The sequence below is a fragment of the Pelophylax lessonae genome (assembly GCF_965119305.1).
Source record: "Pelophylax lessonae genome assembly, chromosome: 2".
NCBI lineage: Eukaryota > Metazoa > Chordata > Amphibia > Anura > Ranidae > Pelophylax > Pelophylax lessonae.
In genome coordinates, this window is record NC_138769.1 from 401941404 (window position 1) to 401961492 (window position 20089).

At 40.2% G+C, this 20089-nt stretch overlaps 1 protein-coding gene across 1 annotated transcript in view; it reads right to left on the minus strand.

The window, feature by feature from the left end:
* The window catches only part of GALNT17 (polypeptide N-acetylgalactosaminyltransferase 17), a 630956-nt gene that overhangs the window by 17196 nt on the left and 593671 nt on the right, over positions 1–20089 (minus strand). The window lies entirely within an intron of this gene.

A 20089-nucleotide genomic window follows, 5' to 3' on the forward strand; every position in this document is an offset into this window, starting at 1 on the left:
GGGTTTCAAGTGGTACCTTGGGGTTGGAGAAGTTGTGCTTAGCAGGTAAGAGGAGGAACTTTTTGAACCCTATTTCAGCAGTGTCCTGATTATTTTAAGCTCAATACAGGGCTGCTTTAATGTTTGTAGCAGCTGACTTTGGAATTAACATAGCATGAATTTTAGTTCAACATATATTAAGGGGGGATTCAATGAAGCTGCTGCGCCACTTTTCTGGCCTTAATCCTTGTTGTTACTGTATTGCGCCAAATTCATGACGCGTTTGTTACACTTTTGGTTCTGATAGCAACTTCCTAAATGTGTCACTTTTACATTGTGTTCTAAAATGCTCCAAATTTATGTTTAATCTTTCTTATTGGTTTTGCAGGCACAATAAAACATATTGACAAAAACGATAACGTATCAATGAAATATAAATGGATCAGAGGAGCCTGATTATATCAGTGCTCACATTTGTGGGTAATGCATAGTAAGAGCACAAGTGTCAAGAATAAACAGGCTACATACACTTGAAATAGGAAAACATCCCTTGTTTCTATAATACAGTTAAGATTAAACAAGAAACAAAGACATGGATCTTAATAGTAGGAGGGAGATCAGAAACCTATAGCTATGTATTAGGGGTGTGGTATTAATACAGATAATCCTATAGAGAGAGCACCTCTGAAACTAAGTATTTTGACAGATCAGCAAAATGGGTATATCTAGGAGCAGCAAAAAAATAAAAAATAAAAAGGAGGGAGGGAGGGTAATGGATAATAAAAATAAGACGAGGGGAAGAGAGGCCATGAGTATCTATACACCAGAAGATGACATATGCTGATGAGAGGATCCCGGGATGACCCAACAGGCTAAAGCAAGGTAGAGGTAAATGTATCAAAGGTAGATAAATACCAGAAATGATTCCAAATTAGTGATGACCCGAACACCCTCCTGTTCAGTTCGCACCAGAACATCTCAAACAGGGGAAATGTTGCAGCGAACATGCAAACTCCATTAAAGTCTATGGGACACGAACATGAAAAATCAAAAGTCCTAATTTTAAAAGCTTAAATGCAAGTTATTGGCCAAAAATAGTGTATGGGGACCCGGGTACTGCCCTGGGGGACATGAATCAATGCAAACATTTTTTTTTAAAAGAATAGTTTTTACAGGAGCAGTGATTTTAATAATGCTTAAAGTGAAACAATAAAAATGAAAAATTCCTTTAAATATCATGCCTGGGGGCCCCCTTTAATGTGCCTGTAAAGTGGCGCATTTGTGTGATGTTTGTAGTCTGCTGCAGCAATACTGACATTTCTAAAGAAAAAATTGTCATTTAAACTTGCATTGAGGACGGGATCAGTAGTGCGTTATCAGTTTTTGCAGATGACACAAAATTGGCCAGGGCAATAACTGCACAGCATGAAGCAGATATCCTACAGAATGACCTGGACAAAATTACAGAGTGGGCAACGACATGGCAAATGAGGTTTAACGTGGAGAAGTGTAAGGTTTTGCACTTGGGGACTAAAAACATAAAAACACAATACACGTTAGGAGGGGAACCCTTGGGGGAATCAAAAATGGAGAAGGATCTGGGAGTCTTGGTTGATGATAGATTAGGCAACAGCATGCAATGTCAAGCGGCAGCTGTTAAAGCCAGCAGAATATTAGCATGCATAAAGAAAGGGATGTATTCCAGAGATAAGACTATAATCCTTCCACTTTATAAAACCGACCGCATCTGGAGTATTCTGTCCAGTTCTGGTCGCCAGTCCTCAGGAGGGATGTGTTGGAGCTGGAGAGAGTCCAGAGAAGGGCAACTAAACTAATTAGGGGGTTGGAGGACCTTGACTATGAAGAGCGTCTACAATCGCTCGATTTATTCTCCCTGGAGAAGAGACGTCTGAGGGGGGACATGATAGCAATTTATAAATATCTTAATTGGGATCCCAGCTTAGAAAAAAAGCTGTTCATTCGAAGGGATTGCATGAGGACTCGAGGGCATACAATGCGATTAGAGGAGAAGCGTTTTAACCTCAGGCAACGTGGGGGGTTCTTTACTGTTAGGGCTACAAGATTGTGGAATTCTCTACCACAAGAGGTGGTTTCTGCGGGTAGTATGGTGGCTTTCAAAAGACTCTTAGACTTACATCTCAAGGATCAGAACATTCAGGGCTATGTGAGATGATTACAGCCACACACACCTACACAGGTTGAACTGGATGGACTGTTGTCTTTATTCAACCTCACCTACTATGTAACTATGTAACTATGTAACTATATGCTCGCGGCTGTAATGTATTGTCGGCTCCCGGCAATACAGATAAAAAAAAATGAAAAAAACGTCGTGGGGTCCTCCCCAATATCCATACCAGGCCCTTATCTGAGCACAGAGCCTGGCTGGCCAGGATGGGGGTGGGTGTGGGGGCGAGCAAGCGAGCGCCAATTTGGTCCTGATGGTCAATATCAGCAACACAGTTCAGTACAATGTTATCAAATGCAGTTGATGCTAGATCAAGTACATGTAGACAGAAAGGAGGTAATTTACTTAAGACAAATAGGCTGGTCCGTTGGCAAGGGGATTTCCCCTTACCTTAGTGAATGAAGTGAAACTGTATTGACTCCCATCATCCAACCACATGCAAGAACAAATTTATTTATTTTTTTTACTTCAGACTTGAGATTCTGCATTCTTTGCAAAGTGGATTTTCACCACATTCACTAAGCTAAGGGAATAACGTATGCCTATCACTAAGATATTGTAACATCTCCACAACAGGTTTTACCGGTGGTGCAGCAAGTAAAATCTAAAATCATATTTCATATTCCTAACTAAACTGGATAATATGGTGGTAGGTGGACACAATGTCATTCACACAAACATTTCGCATTTTATTTTCAATAACAAGCATTTTAAGGTTAAGCACCAGTAGGTAAATAAAGGAATGCATTTCAATCGATTGCCTCTCTGTAGTTACTTTTCCATTAAGGTGAATTAGAATGCAAAATAAGTAACACTGACAACAGCAAGTTTTTAGATTTCCATTAGGAAAGGTAATATATAGACATGCCACTAACTGCTTATTTTATCAGACTATAAGGTATTCGTTGCCAGAAGGCCCCTGCCAAGATATGAGCATGCAGATAATGGGATGTCTAGCTTTCAGCAGATACATAAAAAATGTGGCCTGTGCTAATCCCAAGAATCAATCATCAGTTCATGCTACATTAGGAACACAGTAATTCATTTTACAGCAGAAAGACAGCTGAATTAGCGTGTCTTCACCAAAACAATATGAAACATAAGCCCTGTAAGTACGGATGAGAAGGTGTTTGTTTATGTCTAAAATGCATTGTCATAGTGTATGCATCCATTATCACAGCATCATGCGTAAGTCACGAATGACATTTTGAATAACTACAGATCAGTTTGTGCAGAAAAGTAAGGATTAGTCAGAGTGGATTTTGATGATATTAATAGTGGCAGTAGGAAAGTATGACCTTTTCTTCTGATACTTTATGTTGCTGAATGCCTTTAATCAGCCCGTATCTGTTAACATTACAATATCTGTCACATCAAGTACAAAGACACTGGTTTCCAAGTGCCATATAGAGTACGTTGTGTTTTCTTGACTTTTAATGAAAACACTGGAAGCATAAAAAGAAAATATATTGTAGTAACAACTTTGTTTACTTTGTGTCCACCCAGGGCACATTCTTCAATGTATTAAGTAAGGCTCTGTTCACATAAAACAATTAGCTGCATACCCCGTGTAGGGTCATCTTTTACTGGCATGGGGATGTACAGGTGTTGCATGCATTAGATTGCAGGCATCCCACTGTTGTCTATTGGGAAGCTCAGCTGCATGAACACATCAGGTGCCGGTCCTCAAACTCACCCTATGTGAGGGCAGGGACCCACAGGCACCTGCATTTCATATTAAGACACAGCAGCTATGCCCATGCAGCTGCACGACCCCATAGACAACAATGGGATGCCGGCACAGGAATGCACGCAACACCGATGTATTCCTGTGCCGGTAAAAGACGGCCCTGCGAGGAGTACGCCGCTATGCACCCTATGTGAACAAGGCCTTTCTTTGCTCTGCACATCCTTATTGCCTCTTGCACTGGATTCCAAATGTAATGATGATAAATAAATCATGTGTCGGAATACATTTGGGGTCTCAATATCTGGCTGGATTGATTTCAAATGGTATTAAACCCAAAAGAAAAAATGTCATATATAGCAGCTTACCATTCCTCAGATGTAGTGGTTGCATGAGTGTTCTTTTTGGGGGCTTTTTTCTTTGTTTTCACCTGATGATCCAGCCAGTTACATACTCTGTCTTAAGGTGTCTCCACTATGAGTGGAGGAGCAATGGAGACACCTCTGGATAGCAGCATCCTCAATCTGAGGAAAGGGTGGTGTTATATACACTGAAAGATTTCGATGGACTTGACCAACAAATTAGAGCTGAACTCCAGCTAACATTTACAGCAACTTTTGGGATAAAGGAAAATGAATAAAAGCTGACTATTTGTAAGCACCCCTGTCAGTGGTCTAAAGACTCTAGCTATCACTTTTGCTTAATGATGAGGTCAGGTAAAGGAAGTTGAAAGATAACAGACTTACTGGGGGCATGAATGGGTGACAATCAAGAAAAAAAAAAAAAAAAACTAAAACAAATGCAGCCACTACTTTCTTTACAATAGTGCGGAGATTAAACTGTTCCAGGACCTTTCTCAAATCACCTTACAGAATAGATGTACGCACACCCCCTGCTGGAGGCACTACGCTCAATATTCAATACAGATGGAAATTTCTGTTCTGTCTCTCTGCCTCCACTAGAGGCCTCATTGCACTTCTACATACGCCAGAGGACTTGCAAGCCTTCTGTGAACAGCTCAACTTGCCTCTGGTTGACCTGCCAGTTTGGTATGCATTCTACTTCCCGTCTGAGCCTTGGTGTCCAGTTTCTCACAACCCTTCTCCGAATGCTCCAGAAGATGTAGACTGGATCCACGTCACTTAACAACTGGGCAGCGTAAATAGCAGTAACAGTGCATGCTGCACAACACTACAATACGTTTGCTGACCAGCACCTCAGAATATGCCTCGTTAAAACTGATGGCACACCAGTCTCTAACTCTCATACAAGCTGAAGCAGAGAATTGGACACACTGACCCCAGGAGATAGACCTCTTAAATAATACATAATGTTAGAATGTACCCCCCCCCCCCAAACATATTTATTTGCTTCTTAATGTTGCTAGAAACTGTCTTTGGGCACTGAGGAGAGAGGGACTGGAGAGAGGCTGGGCTCTGTTTGGGAGGAGGACCAACATGTGTATCTTGGCATTCCCCCACTGAGGCTGAAACGTCTAGAGCCATGCTTTCTCTATACTTGCTCAATGGTAGGTAACAGAGAACTCTGATACTTATCAGAGTCCCAGTCATCATTATATTGAATCCTCCATTTTACCTTTTTACACTGATATCGAGATCTGGTCCTCCTCCGAGACATGCACTGCCCCCCCCTATTAGATAGAACATAGCTTGACCAGTATGCAACATATGCCCTTATGTTATATCCCATGATATAAACACCTCCCACAGCTTGCTAGGATTAAGATCAATACTACCCTCCTAATGTATTCGATATTATAAATGAATATGCCTCCTTGATTACATTAACCCACCATCACACTCAATGGGGGAGGCAGCATACATATATATATATATATATATATCTTCTATGAATCAGTGGGAGTAGAGGGGCATATTGTTTTTCTCCCAGCGGATGATATATCTCAGTGAGAAGTGGGAAGATGTTACCTGTATATCTCTTATTTCTCCCCCTACATACAACAATTGTAGGCATTTGATCTACACTGACACATCAGATTTTCAACAGGTCGAACGTGTAGCTGCTCTTTGTAATATACAACTTGATAGCTTATGATTGCAAAATTTACATTTTTGAATTGGCAGATGCATGCTCCTATCCATTGCTCTTCTGGGTGCTCTGCGTGGGGTCTGGAGAGATGGGTTCACAGACAGAAGACCTGATAGCTCCATCGAACCATCTTAATATATCTCCTGACAACCTGTCTCTCTATGCCCTAGACACATATTAGAAGCCTATGTCTTGTGATTTGCCATGTTCTTTTGCCCATTCACTCGCCCTAGGTTCCCCCCTTTCCTTAATTTATTACTAATTCTTAAGATGATGCACACTCACACGATCCTTATATGTACCAACGTCCCCAAGCAGCAGTTCTAATGGGTTCTCGCTGACCATCCAGCTTACATTCTGTAAGGTAATATAGAACTTCTATTATCACCTCTGGTAAACACTCTTTCCCACCTGTTGGGTTCTTCCCAATTTCTCATACACTCTTTTACAAATCTGTGACCTCTTGTTAACTCTATTCCTTTGCTTACACCCTTTCCCCCATTTCCACCCTCCCTTTTTTCCCCCCCCTCTCCCTCTTTCAATTACCTAATTCCCCTTATCCCTCCCCACTTTATTACTAATAGACACCTCTACACGTACTGTGTGGGGACACATTACCCCTCCCCCCATCTACAGCCTTCTTTCTAGCCCGGTAATTGCCTTTTGGACAGCTGTATTGCAACATGCAGAAAAATCTAACACCTAAGACACCTCTCTCATTGAAATGCGTCTCGCTCAAAGTAAAAGGTTTGAACTTCCTGGAGAAGAGAACACAGATCTTGACAGCCATCACCAAGCACAAAGCCCAGTTCATTTTTCTTCAGGAAGCTCACTTCTGTTCGGACTCAATTCCTAAGCTTACCAATAGCTTATGCCAAACAGCTCTACATGCAACAAATCCTTTCTCCAAGACTAAAGGGGTATTGTAATGGAACCGCAACCCACACTGTACTTGTGGACTGCCATCAGTATACGGCTTCCTCCCAGTCGTGAACATAGATATCAGATTTTCCAGCTGCCTCCCATACAAAGCTAGCCAACAACTTAGCTTGTACTGGAATATTCTCTTTATTGAACAGTCACACAGTTTTTATACAGCATGGACATCCCCCTCCTGACACAGGTCAAGGGTTACCTGATTACATAATCATATGCAGATGAAATTGTATACAGAAATAGAATTAACCTGAACTAATTATCTAGCCATCTGGATATGACAGTGGGGATACTATTCATGAATTAACACATAAGGGCTCTCAGAATGTAGCGATTCAAGAAAACTGTTATAAAATAGAAACCAGATGGTACAGAACCCCGTCTCACTAACACAAACACTCACCCAGTACCTATTGGAGATGTGGGAATGTGGAAGGCACGATGCTTCACATCTGGTGGGAATGTGCATTATTTCAACCTTATTGAAAGGAAGTGTAAAATCTCATCACGTATGTCATTACATTCACCTTAGATTTTAACTGAACAATTCCTTCTACACCATACATCTTTGCCCAAAAAAGTCTATCATAAATCTCTGGCTATGCCCATGGTGAATGCGGCAAAGCTATGCGTTCCTGTCCACTGGCAAACCACATGCATCTCAATGATCAGAGAGTGGTTCTCCAGACTCTCTAAGATAGAGGAGATGGAAGAATTGATTCATATCTCCCAAGAAAGGATGAAAAAATTTACAAACACATGGTCATGCTGGATCCAATTCAAAACCACCGGATGCTATCAATCATATGAGGCGCCATGATTCCAGTCATTGTCTAGGCGACTGAAATCAGTATCAGAGGCTGTCTGTTCCTTGCAAGTAGATGTGTAGGGGAAAAGGGCTTATTCCTTACCTTTATTACACTTAGCTGGTACCTAATTCCTTTCCCTTTCCCTTGCCCGCCTTCTCTTCCTTTACCCCCTACATCCCCCCCTTTTTTTCTCTTCTTCTTCTTCTCTAATTCTATATCTTTCTGTCCTCACTTTTCCCCTTTTATAGGACTGTCTCATCCTCAATACCTCAGGACATGAACCCTAAAATCTACTCGCCTATAGTATTCGTAATGGGGACAGGTCCGTTTCCTTTTACCCCAACAGAACCCTATACCTTACTTGTATCCCTTTGTTACACTACTGGGCTGAGTATCAAAATAATGTTTTTGAATATCTGGTTATCATTCTTTAGCTTATTATATAGCTTATGTCTACTATGTCCCATGACTCAGTAAACAACTACAGTGCCTTGAGAAAGTATTCGCCCCCCTTGAACTTTTCAACCTTTTGCCACATTTCAGGCTTCAAACAGGCTTCTTCAGCAGGGACAGGGAAGATGGTTAAAATTGATGGGAAGATGGATGGAGCCAAATACAGGACCATTCTGGAAGAAAACCTGATGGAGTCTGCAAAAGACCTGAGACTGGGATGGAGATTTGTCTTCCAACAAGACAATGATCCAAAACATAAAGCAAAATCTACAGTGGAATGGTGCACAAATAAACATATCCAGGTGTTAGAATGGCCAAGTCAAAGTCCAGACCTGAATCCAATCGAGAATCTGTGGAAAGAACTGAAAACTGCTGTTCACAAACGCTCTCCATCCAACCTCACTGCTCGAGCTGTTTTGCAAGGAGGAATGGGGAAAAATTTCAGTCTCTCGATGTGCAAAACTGATAGAGACATACCCCAAGCGACTTACAGCTGTAATCGCAGCAAAAGGCTACAAAGTATTACCTTAAGGGGGCTGAATAATTTTGCATGCCCAATTTTTCAGTTTTTTTATTTGTTAAAAAGTTTGAAATATCCAATAAATTTCGTTCCACTTCATGATTGTGTCCCACTTGTTGTTGATTCTTTGCAAAAAATTACAGTTTTATATCTTTATGTTTGAAGCCTAAAATGTGGCAAAAGTTCACAATGTTCAAGGGGGCTAAATACTTTCGCAAGGCACTGTATTTGCTACTAGACATATATCTGTCATGGCTTTTCAAAGACGTTATGTACTTTCTGTATTGTTTGCACCACTTTTATTACTCTCAATAAAAATTGTTTATGGAAAGAAAACAAAATGTTGAACTAGCTGTTCTTCTCTCAAATACTTTACTGAGCGCTGGTCTGTCTCTCTGTCCTTACAAGCTCAGAGGCAACACCAGGAACTATTGACTATAGACACACACAGCCTAGCTCTGGAACATGCCCACACATGTGCCTCCATAGCAATCTACTTGCTATGGGAGCACACGAGAAGAGGAGGAGCAAAGAGCACCAGCAGGGGACTCCACAAGAGGGGTTAAGAGGCTGCTCTCCGCAAAACTAGTGCACAGAGCAGAAAGTATACATTTCTTTTTTTGTTTTAGAAAAAATATTTGAGAGTTTAATATCACTTTTAATGTGCTCTCTTTCCCTTATTGTACAACAACAGGCTGAGGAGGAGTCTGAGGATCTGTTTGTGGTGTCTGGTAAGGCTGCATGACTTTTAGGACTGGTTGTTCAGAATTAGAAATGCTATGACAGGTAAAACATATACTGTGTAGATATACCTGTGCATTTAGCAGTTTGCAAGACATTCTTCTTTAACCACTTAAGCCCCGGAGGATTTGGCTGCTAAAGGACCAGGGGTTTTTTTGCGATTTTTTACTGCGTGACTTTAACGGACAATTGCGCGGTCGTGCGACGCTGTACCTAAACGAATTTGACGTCCTTTTTTTCCCACAAACAGAGCTTTCTTTTGGTGGTATTTGATCACCTGTGCGATTTTTTGATCACGCGCTATAAACAAAAAAAGAGCGTAAATTTTGCAAAAATAACAATATTTTTCACATTTTTTTATATGAAATTCCCCAAAAAAAAAAGTAAAAATCAAAATTTTTTAACATTTTTCAGCCAATTTGTTTTATGCTACCTATGTTTGGTAAAAAAAATCGCAAAAAGCGTATTTTGATTGGTTTGCGCAAAAGTTATCGCGTTTACTAACAAAGAGAAAGATTTTTGTCATTTTTGGTGTTTTTTTTTTTAACGCGTAATGGCGGCGATCTGCGATTTTTTTTTCGGTACTGCGACATTGCGGCGGACAGATCGGACCCTTGACTGACATTTTTGACACTTTTGGGGTTACCAGTGACATTACTGCAGTAATCAGTGCTATACATATGCACTGTTACTGCAAAAATGACACTGGCAGGGAAGGGGTTAACTTTATTGGACAGGGAGGGGTTAAGTGTGTCCTAGGGGCGTGCTTTCTACTGTGTAGGGACATTGCTATTGGTGTAAAAGCAAAGATCAACCGTTCTACATAGTAGAACGGTCAGATCTTTACTTTTACACAGGGAGAACTGACAGGCAGCTTGTTTACACAAGCTGCTCTGTCTTTCTCCCTTCACAGGAGCGATCGTAGTGTGGCCGGCGGACATCGAGTCCGCCGGTCACACGCACTGACTTGCCTGTGAACGAGCCGCGGCGGGCGCGCGCCTCGGCGGGCGCGCGCCCGCTCGCTATAGGCTCGCAAGTCAGTGACAGGCGAGTGACGTACCGATACGTCACTCTGCCTGGCCGGGGCTGACCGCCGCAGTATATAGTCGTGCGGCGGTCGGCAACCGGTTAAATCATACCTATTTTTTTACATTATATTGTAATTATTTCCCACCTCCTCAAATTAATCTTAAGTTTACTTTGTGAAGATCCCCGCACATGTATTTCCATTAATTTTGTGACTTGTATTCACTATGCACTGTGGTTAGGCACATTTCATAGAGTCTGCCTTCTGAACTACAGAGGTGCTGAGAGGAGTAGTTTAAAGAGGCTAAGTCAGTATGAGAATCTCTGCTTGCAAGCAGTAAGATACCATGGTATATGTAGTCCTTAAAAAATTCAAGTAAACTCACTTTGACTATAGGTTACTGACATTTTTCAGGTGCATTGTCCTCTGAAACCACTCTTTTAACTCTTTTCTCTTCCCACTTTAACTTTTCCCACTTTCCTCTTTTTCTTTTTTCCTCTGTATCTTTAACCTCCTTCTACTTATCCTGGGAGGTATTTTTCATCATATATATTTACGTATATCTCAGTCAACTGACATTCTCTTGTTCAATGACCGAGAACACCTCCTAGATCGGATGCCTTCCCCACTGTTCTTAAGGTTCGGCCTTTAGCTATGCACTGTGGTAGGCACATTTCATAGAGCCTGCCTTCTGAACTACAGAGGTGCTGAGAGGAGGAGTTTCAAGAGGCTAAGTCAGTATGAGAATCTCTGCTTGCAAGCGGCAAGATACCATGGTATACTGTATGTAGCCCTTAAAAAATTTAACTAAACTCACTTTGACTATAGGTTACTGACAGCTTTCAGGTGCATTGTCCTCTGAAACTCTTTTAACTCTTTTCTCTTCCCAATTTAACTTTTCCCATTTTCCCCTCTTTTTCTTTTTTCCTCTGTATCTTTAACCGCCTTCTACTTATCCTGAGAGGTATTTTTTCATCCTATTATTTATATCTCAGTCGACTGACATTCCTCTTGTTCAATGACCAAGAACACCTCCTAGATCAGATGCCTTCCCCACAGTTCCTTAGGTTTAGCCTTTTTAGCTTTTATTTTTTTGTTTTTTGTTACTGCCGATAACTATGTTCTAACTGTCAGGAACATGTGGAGCTGTGCATTTATAAAGTGGATCGGTTTAAATATTTCATATTTTACTTGTTGTAACTTTCTTTTATCCTACTGAATTTTGGAGCTATTCTCCAAGTTATGTTGTGCACTCCCGATTACTGTCTCAATCAGTTGGCTCTATATGTCCTTACAATCTGTTAATAAAAACCTTTGTAAAAGAACATTAAAGTAAAATGCAGATGAGATGCTGAAATACATGAAGGAAATCAGGATGTTGCGGAAAGATATGGCAGCACTCACAACATGAAAGGAGATTTTTCATGTATGCTTACTGTATATTGGATTGTCAAAAATAAATTTTGTTTGGATTGTATTACAATGCTGATGTTATAAACTGAAGGTGTATGCTGTGACCATAGCTTTTTTATGTTTTTCACTTTGTCAAAGCTTTCAGATATAGCAATTCTTGTTGGGTAATATGGGAGTCCTTTTTATTTTATAACATTGCACAACACAAAATGCTTTATAAAAAACAAAACAGGTACTTGCTTTATTTGTTGTATTTGAATGAAGTAATAATGCTCCACACAGTTTTAAGCCAGTTATAGAATTTGCAACCTATCATTGGTTCTGTGTGCATTTGACAATGTACTAATCTAAGCACATTGATCCAACAGCAGTCCACCCACATTTACACAAAAGCTGCTCTATTCTTCACACTTGCTTCTGATTGCCTTCAGATGGGGTGGTTTATTATATCTCAAGGTATTGTGTATTCTGGTACTGTACTGCTCAGAAATTCCAGGAATGCAGAGATAGATTTCAACATTTGAATATATTTCCAGAGAGAGATGATTGTTCAACTGCTAATTGCTAAGCAAGGTAGCTCAGGGGTCAGCACTTTGACCTTGCAGCATTAGGGTCCTTGATTTGAATCCCATCCAGGATACTACCTGCATGAAATTTGTGTGTCCTCTCTGTGTTTGCTTTCCTTTGGTTGCTCTGGCTTCTTCCTACACTCCAACAAATGCTGGTAGGTTAAGGCAGGCCATAGTTGTTGCAAATTTCTTTCCAGCATAGAAATTTGTATGATTCCCCATCAACACAGACAATAATGACAGGGGAATACCTTCTGCGGAGACATTGTGTTCCCGGCAAGGAAGGGGGGGGGGTATAGGCAGGGGAAGCCGTCTCCTCCAGGAGAAGACAGCGATAATAATTGCAAGTAAATCTGGCAGGCTGGTTGTAGCCAAGTTGGTACAATCAGCTTTCCCATACACATTGCGAATCTCAGATGAGATTTGAACAGTCTATGGCCGGCCTAACTTTGGCTCTAGTATTTGTGTGATATAGAGACCTTAGATTGTAAGCTCCTTGGGCACAGGGACTGAAGTGAATGTACAAAATATAAAGTGCTGTGTAATTGACAGTGTTGTATAAATACCTATAAAAAAAAATATTATTTCAAATAATAAATATATATAAATATATATATTTTTTTAGATATATAGCATGTTATGTACTTGTCCCCAAATAATAAACTTTAATTATGTGTATTCTTGCTAGCAGTTTGTAAAGTGGTGGTATAAAGAATACGTTTTTCATTTTTTGGTAGTATGGTGTTTAAAGCATTTGTTACCCCAAAACTTATTCCTGATATGTGCCTGCTGTATCATGTACTTGTATGAGAAAGTATCCTGTTCTCTTTATATTGCTTCCTTTGTGTGAAATCCCTGGTGTTTCTGCCAGTCCCTCTGTTTTTCTATTAAAAACTGACCACACTATGCAGGAGAGCACACTGTGTTAGGTTCTCTAGCTGTGCTCTCCTCCTTAGATTTGTCCTGACAATCCCCCTGCACAGCCATTCACTGGAAAGTTAGGTGTGCTGTTGCTTCTCTTACCCTCAGCTATTCCCTTAGTATGCAGGGAGGGAATGAGAGAATGTGATTACTTCTAAAAAAGGGGTAAATAAAGGTATTTAAAATGTTTTATTTACATATACATGCATATATATACATATATATTCATTTACATATATATGTATACAAATGTTTTACCTTTCATTTAAGCTGAATGGGTTGTTTGACAAGGTGATCGTTTACATTCACTTTAGTTAGGGAGTCTCTAGAAGGGCTATTTGCTTCTAATATCAGATTGGATGATGGTAAGAGTGGGAAAAAAACTTTTTTTTTTACAATAAAAGTATTTAATTAAACAGAAGAAACTGATTTAGACAATGTTTTACCTACAAACTAAAGTTTTTTTTTTTTTTTGTTGCCTATATATTATTGATCTGAGTTTGATAGGAGTTATTCAAATAAGTGTTCTTTAAAGTGATATTAAACCCCAAAAGCAAAAATGCATTCAAATACAGTCTAACAATTGTTAGATGTGGTGGTTGCGTTGGTTTGCTTTTTAAGTTTTCCATGCTTTTCACCTGTTGCTGTTCCCCGCCATAATTGCTTTAGACCAATAGATATCCTCAGTTTCCTGAGTTTGATGATGCTCAAAGTCATTCAGCCTTGAAGAATGAGGAAATCCTTTGAGTGGAAGGCTTCATGGACCCACACCAGAAGGGATGTTACCACAGCACCCTGCACTAACATACAGTGATGCATCATTGAGGACTGCCCATCACTAAGGGAAATTACCTTGTGCATCATCTGACCAGCCTAAAGACACCTGGATAAGGTAAGTAAACAACATTAAGGCTGGGTTCACATCTAATACCGATGCGGCTCACAGCAGGGGTCTGGTGCATCCCTGTTTTCTATTTCAGGGACGAATCAGACCCACATTTTTGCCTGAATTTGGGCCTGAAACTGAGCCAAAGATGCACAGGACCCCATGCAATGCGCTCCGCGGGCCAACCCAGAGATGTGTGAACCGGCTCCTTTGAGGTCACACTCTCCTGTGATGAGAATTGGATGCAGGTTTCCCCGCATAAGTGTGAACCCAGCCTAAATATAATTGGGAGGGTTTGGCCTCAAGGGAGGGAGGGGGAAATCTGAGAGGCTGGGAAGCTTTATGACTAACACTGTCTACAAAAAAAATATTTTTACTGTCATTTTTGATACTTCTCACAAAAGATGCGGTATACATGTTATGAATGTTATTATGAGACAATGTGCATCAATATTATCTAATAGTTAATTGAGTCTTCTAAAAAAAACTTACATTTAAATCACCATTGCAGTGAGTGCTGTATAAAAGATGTTTTTAAACTAAAGAAAATCAAAGTAAGGTGAGAATTTTAGAAGATTGCAGGTGCTTTAAATAGTGACGCCTGAGGATTATAGTATCTAAATCTACTATATACCAAATGCTATTGCTACATAGAGAAAAACGCATAATCTTTTTTGAGGAATTAGCATTCCCTAGCCATCGAGTAACTGAAAATAATGTAAAGCGCCAAAGAAATGTCTACTGACTGAAGAATCTGTTAAAGATTCAAAACACATATTGAAGTCCCCAGCCAATAGGATTAGAGATTCTGAAAGCTTTTATAGGCATCTCAAAATTCTATCCAGTAAGTCAATCTGACCATTATTAGGTATGTACATGTATATGGAAGCAATATAGATCATGCTTTGGATTTATCCTTCAACAGAGTTATTGCAATCACAGCTTTTTAAAACATTATTAAACACAAAAAAATCAATATGTTGCAGCTTACCAATCCCTAAATGTGTTGGCTGTATTAGGTTACTTCATTTAGGCATTTACCTTTATTTTTACCTGGTGACCTGGAGAACAAATAGAGACACCTCGGCAAGAAGCATTGTCAATCTGGGGATGGGGTAGTGCTATATGTACTAGCAGATTTAAATGGACTTGACTAACTAACTAAAATTTAAATCCAGCCAACACTTTTAATGCAGCTACAACAGCCATTTTTTTTTCTTTTGGGATAAAGATTTTACAGTACATAAGTGAATAAATGCTGGCCATTGTAAGCACCCTTGCCAGTGTTAAATGGTTTGTCTCAACCTTCAAAATCAGAGATGTCCAACCCGCGGCCCGGAACCGCAGGCAATGTGGCCCACCGCGGGCAGCTCACGGACACCCACAAGTGCCGTGCGATCTCCCGGCTGGCGCAAGAGACTTAGGATGTCTGCAATCAGTGACTGAGCCGCTACTTCCTGTATTGTTCCAGCTCTGTCACAGGCGGAGTGATATGAAATACACTCCGCCTGTGACAGGAGCCATACAGGAAGCAGCAGCACTGCTCTCTACTGCAGCCGCTGCTTCCTCCAGTAGTACCCGCCGTCATGACCAGCAGTACCCGCATGACCAGCATTACTCACCAGCAGTGCCAGCATTACCCACCAGCATTACACACTAGTATTACCCGCCAGCAGTAACAACCAGCATTACCCACCAGCATTACCTGCCAGCAGTAACCACCAGCATTACCCGCCAGCAGTAACCACCAGCATTAGCCACCAGCAGTAACCGCCAGAAGTACCCACCAACAGTAACTGCCAGCAGTAACCGCCAGCATTACCCACCAACACTACCTGCCAGCAGTACCCACCAGCAGTACCCACTAACACTACCCACCAGCATTACCCACCCGCAGTAACTGCCAGCAGTAATCACCAGCAGTAACCAACAGTATTACCCACCAGTAGTAACCGCCAGCAGTACCTGCCAGCACTACCTGCCAGCATTAACTGTCAGCAGTAACCATCATCATTAGCCACCAGCAGTAACCGCCAGAAGTACCCACCAACAGTAACTGCCAGCAGTAACCGCCAGCATTACGAACCAACACTACCTGCCAGCAGTACCCACCAGCAGTACCCACCAGCATTACCCACCAGCAGTAACTGCCAGCAGTAATCGCCAGCAGTAACCACCAGCATTACCCACCAGCGGTAACTGCCAGCAGTAACCACACCAGCAGTACCCGCCAGCAGTCTGCAAAATAGGTAGAAAAGGTATGTGCATTAGTGTGTGTAAATTGTTGCAATATGTTTTTTAATAACTATTTGTGTTTTGTCATAATATGTCATGTCCTTGTTTATACATGTATGAATAAGGACATGATATTTTCTGGCTGCCTAAGTCATATGTGCTAGGGGAGCAACTAGCCCCAAGCACAAAACTGTATATATCCCAGCATGTGTAGTGTTTCTGACTCCTACCACCATGACCACTTAGAGTGTTCTTTTAATATCTCTCAGAAGAAGTAAACCTCTGTATACTGGTTACATTTAATTTGACCATCCTCTAGTTGTGTTAAATTAGTGCGGGGGGGGGGGGGGCACAGGCATCTTTAGCTTGGCAGTTTCGGGGTATTGGTCCCAAGGCATTTTGATTGGTTAGGCCAAGATGACATCACTCCCATTCATGCGTGGGAGTTAAGCATTCCCAAAATTCTGCACTGAGCTGCATGTGCGCACTGTGTACCCTGTGGACAGGCAAGTAAACAACTTTAATGCAGAAGACATATGATATGTCGTTTCTGCATCATAAATTCACTTCCATTTTAGTTCAATCATATACAATGTAAATAAATATATGATTTTTTTATAATGTGTATATCATTTGGGTTAATATCTTAAGTTCCAACATCTAACTTACACACGACTCAAACGGAGGGAGACAACAGGAAGTGAGAGGAAATCTACCTCTAGAAAGGGAAAAAAAGAGTTATCATGGGAAAAAAGGTGTCTCCACTGAAGGTTTATCACCAATACAGTAAAACCTTGGTTTGAGAGTAACTTGGTTTGAGAGCACTTTGCAAGACAAGCACATTTTAAAAAAAAAATTTGACTTGATATACAAGCGATGTCTTGATATACAAGTAGCGTTATGTCACAACTGGGTATAAAAGAGATGAGAGGAGCCTCGAAGTGTAGCAATATGGTTACATTTAATGAAGGTTCAATATTTAGCAGCTCACATGGTTGAGGATTAAAACAGGCACATCTAAGTATGCAGGCATCCGGGGTAAAGCTGTCCATATAGACCATCCTCTGCACTGCCATCTCCATCACACCCTTCCAGGCTGCGCTCCTAAGTCTCACTTTCAGATCACTCTACTGCAGGGTAGTCTTCCCAATCACGATTGCAGACTGACATGTATGAGAGCCAGTGGTTCAGAAGATGGTCTATGTGGACAGCTTAACCCCGGATGCCGGCATACTTAGATGTGCCTGTTTAATCATCATTCATCAACCATGTGAGTTGCTAAATGTTGTACCTTCATTAAATGTCCCCATATTGGTACACTTAGAGGCTCTCTTCTCTTTTATACTCTGTAGCTCCTGCTGGATTTTGCTTCTAATCCCCTTGTGGAGGCGCCATTTGTGGATGGACATTTTATGATGACACAACCAATCACATTGCTAGAATCTTTGTTTATAGACTATAAACTGAAAGACTTATGAATAAATGGTTGTGGAACGAATCATCTGAGTTTCCATTATTTCTTATGGGAAAATTCGCTTTGATATAAGAGTGCTTTGGATTACAAGCATGTTTCCGGAACGAATTATGCTCGCAATCCAAGGTTTTACTGTACTTTGTTTCTAAGAACCCAGTTTTTAAAATGTAATTGTCACAGGGACAGAAAGTGAGGTGAAATCTTCTGATCAGGGGCAGAGACAGCAAAACAAATATTACAAGGGTGTTACCTATTCCATATGCCATCCAAAAAGCTTAAAAAAGATTTTGTTGGCTAGTTACACTTAAAAAATATTCCTATTCCAATTTATATACTAATTTGACTTAAGAAAAAAACCTACAATATCTATCTTGTTTGTAACCCGGGTACTGCCTGTATAGCAAAATAACAAAGAATTAAACCAATACTTTTTATACTAAGTTCTGGGTTAAGAAGAACCCAGAGTTAGGCTTTAAATTGAATACCAGCCTAACTAAGAAGAACGTAGTCTGACAAGTTCTAACGCTTTGCATAAACAGAGATCGCCTAATCTCACATAGATTTTCCCATGCTTTAGCCTGTCAAGTCTGCCTTGGTAATAAGTAAGTTCCCTACAAGAGTTCTTTTTCTGCACTGATATTTGCAAACAAGTAACTGGTCCCATTTTTGTATTTTATATTTTTTTAGTTATTTTGTTGATCAAAATACCAGGAAAGGGCGTCTTTTACTTGACAGGTGATTATAGGTGAGGTGTACCCAAGAAAAGGGTACATCAACATAACTTGCATACACATGAGCATTAACATACCCACACATGGATCAGTTATTATTATTATTGGAGCAAGAAAAAAAAAAAAAAACCTAATCTAATCTGCTAAGTATTAATTAGAGAGGAAATCAAACCACCTGGTTAGCAATCAATACATGAATCGATATAATATATTCATGGCTGTGTAACAATATATATATATATATATATATATATATATATATATGTAAAACAACTTTGGTTGTTGGATATTAATGTTCACTAATAACACTGACATTTTAGGTGTCTTCAGAAATGTTTATTTTCTTTAAAAAAATTACTACTTGGGGATTGCCACATACATTTTGCATGTTTCTGTCCTGGTCCATACTATTTCTAAATATATGGTATTTACATTTTTCTTGTTTCTTTTTAACAGGGTGCAAGGTGTGTCTGTTTGTATTGTGGGTAATATACTCGCGCCTAGGAGTTTGATTAATAATTGATGGGAAGCAGCAAGTAATAAAAATCACTGTCTAGCAGGGGATAGTGATCTCAAGAATGTAGGCAAATGGTATATATACTGCGCTAACCCTATATATGTGAAAAATAATTTTTAGTAAGCAACTGGTCAGTGTGAGTGCACGTGTGAACGTGAAAACAATACTACTGTGCTAGATTGCCATCCTTGCTGATACAAACTGATATAAATAAATAAATAAAAATTGATGATAAATATAATTATAAATTGCGTAATAATACCTAAAGTGCACGTGCCAACATGTAAATTAGTGTTATCTTATAAAGTGCTGATAAATAAATAACTTGCAATAAACCATGTAGGAAAAAAGTATCAAACGTATGAACATACAATCCAATAAAAAAGTCCATATAGTGAAAAAATAGATGAGAAAGTGCAAAAGCGTGCTCAGAAGAGAGTCTCTTATAGTGAAGTTGGGATCGTGTGTGCCGGTGATCCTTGATTGCTATCACTCTGTGCCAGAAAGGTAAGGTAGCACACTTACCAGACGATGTGGATTCTTATGGCGTACGCCAGTAAGAATCTAAAGCGCTTATTCTGCTGCTCCTGTGATGTGGATGGACGGATGGACGGTCTCGTTATGGATACGGATGTGTATTCAGTATGGGAGAGAAAAAGGAAGAAGGCTCCTCATAGTGTAGAAGGTTTTTAACCTTTATTCAAACACTTAAAACTTAAAAACACATCAATCTTCATAAAAAACATCCGTAAATGTCCATAAAAACCCCCAAACGACACTGCAGCTAAAAACTTGGACACTCCAAAATAAAATCACTCCAAATGCAAAAACATGCGTGACACATGAAAAGAGTTTGACCAACAAAAACACTCAGGTCAAAAGATATTAAGCCATCGCTGATGAGCTCCTGTA